The 10,000-nt window shown below is 51.4% G+C and overlaps 1 protein-coding gene across 1 annotated transcript in view; it reads right to left on the bottom strand.

The window, feature by feature from the left end:
• LOC139411728 (coronin-2B) overlaps window positions 1–325 on the bottom strand; it is a 101,363-nt gene extending 101,038 nt beyond the window's left edge. Inside the window, exon 1 of the mRNA XM_071158402.1 lies at window positions 1–325. This exon is cut by the window's left edge and continues 43 nt beyond it. The gene's annotated coding sequence lies outside the window, so the exon portion shown is untranslated.
• Window positions 326–10,000: the final 9,675 nt, after the last annotated feature.

Below are 10,000 nucleotides of genomic sequence, written 5' to 3'. Positions count from 1 at the left end.
GTGTCCACTTAAACCAAAGCTGTAATACGCCGCAGGAGAGAGAGAGAGGAGATCTCTGCTGAGCTCGCACAGAGAGAGAGAGAGGAGAGCTCTGCTGAGCACGCACTAAGAGAGAGAGAGGAGAGCTCTGCTGAGCACGCACAGAGAGAGAGAGAGAGCTAGAGAGAGAGAGAGGGCTAGAGAGAGAGAGAGAGAGAGAGAGAGAGAGGGAGAGAGAGAGAGAGAGAGAGAGAGGAGGGGGAAAAGCCGGGTTACTGTGTGTCTCCCGCTAAGTGGTGGTGCTGCTGTTGCCCAGTGCTGCTGTTGCCGAGTGCTGCAGTGAAGTAACAGGAGGGAGGCAGCGTGTGGTTACTACAACAGGAAAACGCTCTGCTCTGCTCCGTTCCCCTCCCTCTCCCCCTCCGGTCCCCCCTCTCAGCCCTCCTACACACCAACACTGGCTGCACTCCCCTCTCTCTTGCCCTCATCCTGTTCTTTTTCTGCCAATCTGATTACAGACTAGCTAATGAAGCTTATTGATGTTTAGAGGGATGGAGGGATTGGTGTTGCCTGGGACAGGAGAAGGCTGCAGTGGAATAGAGAGAGAGGGAGGCAGAGCTCAAAGAGCTGTGTGCTGTGTCGCAGTCTACTGCCCGGGCTGTGAGTGCCAAAAGGCTGCACGTCAGCTAGTACGTGTGTGGGGAAGAGAGTGTGAGAGAGGGAGTGATGGAGAGAGAGGAGAGAGGAGTGATGGAGTGATGGAGAGAGGAGAGAGAGGGAGTGATGGAGGGAGAGGAGAGAGGGAGTGATGGAGAGAGAGATGGAGGGACTGATGGAGAGAGAGAAGAGAGAGGGAGTGATGGAGAGAGAGGGAGTGATGGAGAGAGAGGAGAGAGGAGTGATGGAGAGAGAGGGAGTGATGGAGAGAGAGTAGAGAGAGGGAGTGATGGAGAGAGAGTAGAGAGAGGGAGTGATGGAGAGACAGTAGAGAGAGGGAGTGATGGAGAGAGAGTAGAGAGAGGGGGTGATGAGGAGAGGAGCGAGAGGGAGTGACGGAGAGAGAGGAGAGAGGAGTGATGGAGAGAGAGGAGAAAGGTAGTGATGGAGAGAGAGAAGAGAGAGGGAGTGATGGAGAGAGGAGAGAGGAGTGATGGAGAGAGGAGCGAGAGGGAGTGACGGAGAGAGAGGAGAGAGGAGTGATGGAGAGAGAGGAGAAAGGTAGTGATGGAGAGAGAGAAGAGAGAGGGAGTGATGGAGAGAGGAGAGAGGAGTGATGGAGAGAGGAGCGAGAGGGAGTGACGGAGAGAGAGGAGAGAGGAGTGATGGAGAGAGAGGAGAGAGGGAGTGATGGAGAGAGAGGGAGTGATGGAGAGAGAGGAGTGATGGAGAGAGGAGAGGGGAGTGATGGAGAGAGGAGTGATGGAGAGAGGAGTGATGGAGAGAGAAGAGAGAGGAGTGATGGAGAGAGAGTAGAGAGAGGGGGTGATGGAGAGAGGAGTGATGGAGAGAGGAGAGAGGAGTGATGGAGAGAGGAGTGATGGAGAGAGGAGTGATGGAGAGAGAGGAGAGAGGAGTGATGAGAGAGAGGAGAGAGGAGTGATGGAGAGAGAGGAGAGAGGAGTGATGGAGAGAGAGGAGAGAGGAGTGATGGAGAGAGAGGAGAGAGGAGTGATGGAGAGAGGAGAGAGGAGTGATGGAGAGAGGAGCGAGAGGGAGTGACGGAGAGAGAGGAGAGAGGAGTGATGAGAGAGAGGAGTGATGGAGAGAGGAGAGGGGAGAGATTGAGAGAGGAGTGATGGAGAGAGGGGTGATGGAGAGAGAAGAGAGAGGAGTGATGGAGAGAGAGTAGAGAGAGGGGGTGATGGAGAGAGGAGCGAGAGGGAGTGACGGAGAGAGAGGAGAGAGGAGTGATGGAGAGAGGAGAGAGGGAGTGATGGAGAGAGAGATGGAGGGAGTGATGGAGAGAGAGAAGAGAGAGGGAGTGATGGAGAGAGAGGAGAGAGGAGTGATGGAGAGAGGAGTGATGGAGAGAGCAGAGAGAGGGGGTGGTGGAGAGGGAGAAGAGAGAGGGAGTGATGGAGAGAGGAGTGATGGAGAGAGGAGAGATGAGTGATGGAGAGAGGAGAGAGGAGTGATGGAGAGAGGAGAGAGGAGTGATGGAGAGAGAAGAGAGGAGTGATGGAGAGAGGAGTGATGGAGAGAGGGAGTGATGGAGAGAGAGAAGATAGAGGGAGTGATGGAGAGAGAGGAGTGATGGAGAGAGAGGGAGTGATGGAGAGAGAAGAGAGGAGTGATGGAGAGAGAAGAGAGGAGTGATGCAGAGAGAAGAGAGGAGTGATGGAGAGAGGAGTGATGGAGTGAGGAGTGATGGAGAGAGGAGAGATTAGTGATGGAGAGTGGAGTGATGGAGAGAGGAGAGAGGAGTGATGGAGAGAGGAGTGATGGAGAGAGTGGAGAGAGGAGTGATGGAGAGAGAGGAGAGAGGAGTGATGGAGAGAGAGGAGAGAGGAGTGATGGAGAGAGAGGAGAGAGGAGTGATGGAGAGAGGAGAGAGGGAGTGATGGAGAGAGAGATGGAGGGAGTGATGGAGAGAGAGAAGAGAGAGGGAGTGATGGAGAGAGAGGAGAGAGGAGTGATGGAGAGAGGAGTGATGGAGAGAGAAGAGAGAGGGGGTGATGGAGAGGGAGAAGAGAGAGGGAGTGATGGAGAGAGGAGTGATGGAGAGAGGAGAGATGAGTGATGGAGAGAGGAGAGAGGAGTGATGGAGAGAGGAGAGAGGAGTGATGGAGAGAGAAGAGAGGAGTGATGGAGAGAGGAGTGATGGAGAGAGGGAGTGATGGAGAGAGAGAAGATAGAGGGAGTGATGGAGAGAGAGGAGTGATGGAGAGAGAGGGAGTGATGGAGAGAGAAGAGAGGAGTGATGGAGAGAGAAGAGAGGAGTGATGCAGAGAGAAGAGAGGAGTGATGGAGAGAGGAGTGATGGAGTGAGGAGTGATGGAGAGAGGAGAGATTAGTGATGGAGAGTGGAGTGATGGAGAGAGGAGAGAGGAGTGATGGAGAGAGGAGTGATGGAGAGAGAGGAGAGAGGAGTGATGGAGAGAGAGGAGAGAGGAGTGATGGAGAGAGAGGAGAGAGGAGTGATGGAGAGAGGAGCGAGAGGGAGTGATGGAGAGAGAAGAGAGAGGAGTGATGGAGAGAGAGGAGAGAGGAGTGATGAGAGAGAGATGGAGGGAGTGATGGAGAGAGGGAAGAGAGAGGGAGTGATGGAGAGAGGAGTGATGGAGAGAGAGGAGAGAGGAGTGATGGAGAGAGGAGAGAGGAGTGATGGAGAGAGGAGTGATGGAGAGAGGAGAGAGGAGTGATGGAGAGAGGAGAGAGCAGTGATGGAGAGAGGAGAGAGGAGTGATGGAGAGAAGAGAGGAGTGATGGAGAGAGGAGAGAGGAGTGATGGAGAGAGGAGTGATGGAGAGAGAGATGGAGGGAGTGATGGAGAGAGAGAAGAGAGAGGGAGTAATGGAGAGAGGAGTGATGGAGAGAGGAGAGATGAGTGATGGAGAAAGGAGAGAGGAGTGATGGAGAGAGGAGAGAGGAGTGATTGAGAGAGGAGTGATGGAGAGAGAAGAGAGGAGTGATGGAGAGAGGAGTGATGGAGAGAGAAGAGAGGAGTGATGGAGAGAGGAGTGATGGAGAGAGGGAGTGATGGAGAGAGAGAAGAGAGAGGGAGTGATGGAGAGAGAGGAGTGATGGAGAGAGAGGGAGTGATGGAGAGAGAAGAGAGGAGTGATGGAGAGAGGAGAGAGGAGTGATGGAGAGAAGAGTGATGGAGAGAGGAGTGATGGAGAGAGGAGAGAGGAGTGATGGAGAGAGGAGAGAGGAGTGATGGAGAGAGGAGTGATGGAGAGAGGAGTGATGGAGAGAGGAGAGAGGAGTGATGGAGAGAGGAGTGATGGAGAGAGGAGTGATGGAGAGAGAGGAGAGAGGAGTGATGAGAGAGAGGAGAGAGGAGTGATGGAGAGAGAGGAGAGAGGAGTGATGGAGAGAGGAGAGAGGAGTGATGGAGAGAGGAGTGATGGAGAGAGAGGAGAGAGGAGTGATGGAGAGAGAGGAGAGAGGAGTGATGGAGAGAGAGGAGAGAGGAGTGATGGAGAGAGGAGCGAGAGGGAGTGATGGAGAGAGAAGAGAGAGGAGTGATGGAGAGAGAGGAGAGAGGAGTGGTGAGAGAGAGATGGAGGGAGTGATGGAGAGAGGGAAGAGAGAGGGAGTGATGGAGAGAGGAGTGATGGAGAGAGAGGAGAGAGGAGTGATGGAGAGAGGAGTGATGGAGAGAGGAGAGATGAGTGATGGAGAAAGGAGAGAGGAGTGATGGAGAGAGGAGAGAGGAGTGATTGAGAGAGGAGTGATGGAGAGAGAGAAGAGAGAGGGAGTAATGGAGAGAGGAGTGATGGAGAGAGGAGAGATGAGTGATGGAGAAAGGAGAGAGGAGTGATGGAGAGAGGAGAGAGGAGTGATTGAGAGAGGAGTGATGGAGAGAGAAGAGAGGAGTGATGGAGAGAGGAGTGATGGAGAGAGAAGAGAGGAGTGATGGAGAGAGGAGTGATGGAGAGAGGGAGTGATGGAGAGAGAGAAGAGAGAGGGAGTGATGGAGAGAGAGGAGTGATGGAGAGAGAGGGAGTGATGGAGAGAGAAGAGAGGAGTGATGGAGAGAGGAGAGAGGAGTGATGGAGAGAAGAGTGATGGAGAGAGGAGTGATGGAGAGAGGAGAGAGGAGTGATGGAGAGAGGAGAGAGGAGTGATGGAGAGAGGAGTGATGGAGAGAGGAGTGATGGAGAGAGGAGAGATGAGTGATGGAGAGAGGAGAGAGGAGTGATGGAGAGAGGAGAGAGGAGTGATGGAGAGAGAAGAGAGGAGTGATGGAGAGAGGAGTGATGGAGAGAGGGAGTGATGGAGAGAGAGAAGATAGAGGGAGTGATGGAGAGAGAGGAGTGATGGAGAGAGAGGGAGTGATGGAGAGAGAAGAGAGGAGTGATGGAGAGAGAAGAGAGGAGTGATGCAGAGAGAAGAGAGGAGTGATGGAGAGAGGAGTGATGGAGTGAGGAGTGATGGAGAGAGGAGAGATTAGTGATGGAGAGTGGAGTGATGGAGAGAGGAGAGAGGAGTGATGGAGAGAGGAGTGATGGAGAGAGAGGAGAGAGGAGTGATGGAGAGAGAGGAGAGAGGAGTGATGGAGAGAGAGGAGAGAGGAGTGATGGAGAGAGGAGCGAGAGGGAGTGATGGAGAGAGAAGAGAGAGGAGTGATGGAGAGAGAGGAGAGAGGAGTGATGAGAGAGAGATGGAGGGAGTGATGGAGAGAGGGAAGAGAGAGGGAGTGATGGAGAGAGGAGTGATGGAGAGAGAGGAGAGAGGAGTGATGGAGAGAGGAGAGAGGAGTGATGGAGAGAGGAGTGATGGAGAGAGGAGAGAGGAGTGATGGAGAGAGGAGAGAGCAGTGATGGAGAGAGGAGAGAGGAGTGATGGAGAGAAGAGAGGAGTGATGGAGAGAGGAGAGAGGAGTGATGGAGAGAGGAGTGATGGAGAGAGAGATGGAGGGAGTGATGGAGAGAGAGAAGAGAGAGGGAGTAATGGAGAGAGGAGTGATGGAGAGAGGAGAGATGAGTGATGGAGAAAGGAGAGAGGAGTGATGGAGAGAGGAGAGAGGAGTGATTGAGAGAGGAGTGATGGAGAGAGAAGAGAGGAGTGATGGAGAGAGGAGTGATGGAGAGAGAAGAGAGGAGTGATGGAGAGAGGAGTGATGGAGAGAGGGAGTGATGGAGAGAGAGAAGAGAGAGGGAGTGATGGAGAGAGAGGAGTGATGGAGAGAGAGGGAGTGATGGAGAGAGAAGAGAGGAGTGATGGAGAGAGGAGAGAGGAGTGATGGAGAGAAGAGTGATGGAGAGAGGAGTGATGGAGAGAGGAGAGAGGAGTGATGGAGAGAGGAGAGAGGAGTGATGGAGAGAGGAGTGATGGAGAGAGGAGTGATGGAGAGAGGAGAGAGGAGTGAGGGAGAGAGGAGTGATGGAGAGAGGAGTGATGGAGAGAGTGGAGAGAGGAGTGATGAGAGAGAGGAGAGAGGAGTGATGGAGAGAGAGGAGAGAGGAGTGATGGAGAGAGGAGAGAGGAGTGATGGAGAGAGGAGTGATGGAGAGAGAGGAGAGAGGAGTGATGGAGAGAGAGGAGAGAGGAGTGATGGAGAGAGAGGAGAGAGGAGTGATGGAGAGAGGAGCGAGAGGGAGTGATGGAGAGAGAAGAGAGAGGAGTGATGGAGAGAGAGGAGAGAGGAGTGGTGAGAGAGAGATGGAGGGAGTGATGGAGAGAGAGAAGAGAGAGGGAGTGATGGAGAGAGGAGTGATGGAGAGAGAGGAGAGAGGAGTGATGGAGAGAGGAGAGAGGAGTGATGGAGAGAGGAGTGATGGAGAGAGGAGAGAGGAGTGATGGAGAGAGGAGAGAGCAGTGATGGTGAGAGGAGAGAGGTGTGATGGAGAGTAGAGAGGAGTGATGGAGAGAGGAGAGAGGAGTGATGGAGAGAGGAGTGATGGAGAGAGAGATGGAGGGAGTGATGGAGAGAGAGAAGAGAGAGGGAGTAATGGAGAGAGGAGTGATGGAGAGAGGAGAGATGAGTGATGGAGAAAGGAGAGAGGAGTGATGGAGAGAGGAGAGAGGAGTGATTGAGAGAGGAGTGATGGAGAGAGAAGAGAGGAGTGATGGAGAGAGGAGTGATGGAGAGAGAAGAGAGGAGTGATGGAGAGAGGAGTGATGGAGAGAGGGAGTGATGGAGAGAGAGAAGAGAGAGGGAGTGATGGAGAGAGAGGAGTGATGGAGAGAGAGGGAGTGATGGAGAGAGAAGAGAGGAGTGATGGAGAGAGGAGAGAGGAGTGATGGAGAGAAGAGTGATGGAGAGAGGAGTGATGGAGAGAGGAGAGAGGAGTGATGGAGAGAGGAGAGAGGAGTGATGGAGAGAGGAGTGATGGAGAGAGGAGTGATGGAGAGAGGAGTGATGGAGAGAGGAGTGATGGAGAGAGAGGAGAGAGGAGTGATGAGAGAGAGGAGAGAGGAGTGATGGAAAGAGAGGAGAGAGGAGTGATGGAGAGAGAGGAGAGAGGAGTGATGGAGAGAGGAGCGAGAGGGAGTGATGGAGAGAGAGGAGAGAGGGAGTGATGGAGAGAGAGGAGAGAGGAGTGATGGAGAGAGAGGAGAGAGGAGTGATGGAGAGAGAGGAGAGAGGAGAGAGAGAGAGAGGAGAGAGAGGGAGTGATGGAGAGAGAGGAGAGAGGAGTGATGGAGAGAGAGGAGAGAGGGGGTGATGGAGAGAGGAGAGAGGTAGCGATGGAGAGAGGAGAGAGGAGTGTTGGAGAGAGGAGTGATGGAGAGAGAAGCGAGAGGGAGTGATGGAGAGAGAGGAGAGAGGAGTGATGGAGAGCTCACTGCCAGAGCCAAGAGTTAGGACTCTACTTCTTCAGGGCAGCTCACTGCCAGAGACAAGAGTCAGGACTCTACTCCTTCAGGGCAGCTCACTGCCAGAGACAAGAGTTAGGACTCTACTCCTTCAGGGTAGCTCACTGCCAGAACCAAGAGTTAGGACTCTGCTCCTTCAGGGCGCTCACTGCCAGAACCAAGAGTTAGGACTCTACTCCTACAGGGCAGCTCACTGCCAGAGCCAAGCATCATATGATGATAATAGAAGTCCAGACAGTCAGTAGGATATGCTACATCAGATCCCCTGGAGGATGAAACCCAGAACCCAGACAGGTGGAGGCTGGGCTGGGATATCAGAAAACAACAAGCATAATGAGTAACAGCTAGTTACAGCAGCAACGGCAGCAAGAGACACCAGCGAGTTCGTGAACGTAACATCCGGCATTGAGGAATCATGTGTAGAACTGGTCAACTTAAATAGACTGCATGTAAGTAGAGTGTGAATCCAATTGGTGCGATATCCGCTGATGAGATCAGCTGATTCCCCGAACACTGGGGTTCCCCTTCTGAACTGGCTCCTCTTCATTTCCCTGAGACTTTGTTGAATGTGTGTGGGGGGGTGTTTGTGAGTGAGTGAGTGAGTGAGTGAGTGAGTGAGTGAGTACCAGTCTACGTCCATTCGTGCAGGAAGTCTTACTTGAGGATGGGTGTCAAATCAATGGATACACGAGGACTACTTCCTGTTAAGAACAATGACTTTTCCTGAAAACACTGTAAGACACTTCACAGTAGCTTTTATTTAGATAAGGGGAAACATCACTGTAAAACTCACTGGACATTAAGAACCCCGACATTCAACTTCATATGTGAATCAATGCTGAAGCCTCAGATGTTTGCAGAGGAACTATTCACATTGGAATAAAGATGTTGTGCAGAATGCTACAGTGTCAAGGACATCTACGAAATACAATGCATTATCAACCATTTCATTCCCCTCTGCAATATCTCAACACAAAACCTAGATGCACTGTCCTGTCTGACCTCTATATGATCACACTGTACTGCCTGGACTGGCTGACCACTATATGATCACACTGTACTGCCTGGACTGGCTGACCTCTATATGATCACACTGTACTGCCTGGACTGTCTGACCTCTATATGATCACACTGTACTGCCTGGACTGTCTGACCTCTATAGGATCACACTGTACTGCCTGGACTGTCTGACCTCTATAGGATCACACTGTACTGCCTGGACTGTCTGACCTCTATAGAATCACACTGTACTGCCTGGACGGTCTGACCTCTATATGATCACACTGTACTGCCTGGACTGTCTGACCTCTATATGATCACACTGTACTGCCTGGACGGTCTGACCTCTATATGATCACACTGTACTGCCTGGACTGGCTGACCTCTATATGATCACACTGTACTGCCTGGACGGTCTGACCTCTATATGATCACACTGTACTGCCTGTCCTGTCTGACCTCTATATGATCACACTGTACTGCCTGGACTGTCTGACCTCTATATGATCACACTGTACTGCCTGGACGGTCTGACCTCTATATGATCACACTGTACTGCCTGGACGGTCTGACCTCTATATAAACACACTGTACTGCCTGGACGGTCTGACCTCTATAGGATCACACTGTACTGCCTGGACTGTCTGACCTCTATATGATCACACTGTACTGCCTGGACTGTCTGACCTCTCTATATGATCACACTGTACTGCCTGGACTGTCTGACCTCTATAGGATCACACTGTACTGCCTGGACTGTCTGACCTCTATAGGATCACACTGTACTGCCTGGACTGGCTGACCTCTATATGATCACAAACATACTCACATGTGATTGGTATTGGAGTCAATGCATCTTCACATAGCTGTATCAAAGTCCTCTATTCTATGTAATGGGGTCAGCCCGATCTAGGTTGAGCTAATTAATAGATATAATTTCATTAAGACAGTTCAACTGGGGAATAAAACACGTTTCCCTGTGTATTCATGTTATTTTTGTTCAGAAACCATCTGCCTATATTCATCCACATCTGGGGCACGACTTATTACACCAACAAACTACAATGTATTGAAGACATTCAAAATGGGTGGCATAGGTCAGAGGGAAAATGAACTTTACATTTTAGAACACATGGTGGTGTCAAATTACTTTATTCTTTATTCAGATTCTGTACACTTTTAGAAAAAAAAAGGTTCCAAAGGGGGTCTTTGACTGTTCCCATAGAGGAACCCTTTTTGGTTCCAGGTAGAACCCTTTTGAGTTCCATGCAGAACCCTCTGTGGAAAGGGTTCTACATGGAACCCAAAGGGTTCTATGTGGAACCAAAAAAGTGTTCTTCAAAGGGTACTCCTACGGGGACAGGCGAGGGAACCCTTTCAGGTTCTGGATAGCACTTTTTTTCGTTAAGAGTGTAGATGTGAAATTAATCAAATCTGGAAAAGTCTGAAAGCAGAACAACTTATTTTTCACCCAATATTTGTCCAAAGAATCGCAGCATATTTGTTTTTGTCACCAGTGACTCTGGTTTGTAAC

The sequence above is a fragment of the Oncorhynchus clarkii genome, chromosome 6, assembly GCF_045791955.1.
Source record: "Oncorhynchus clarkii lewisi isolate Uvic-CL-2024 chromosome 6, UVic_Ocla_1.0, whole genome shotgun sequence".
Lineage (NCBI taxonomy): Eukaryota > Metazoa > Chordata > Actinopteri > Salmoniformes > Salmonidae > Oncorhynchus > Oncorhynchus clarkii.
Note: the sequence above shows the minus strand (reverse complement) of the source record. Positions and strands in the feature narration are given on the sequence as shown.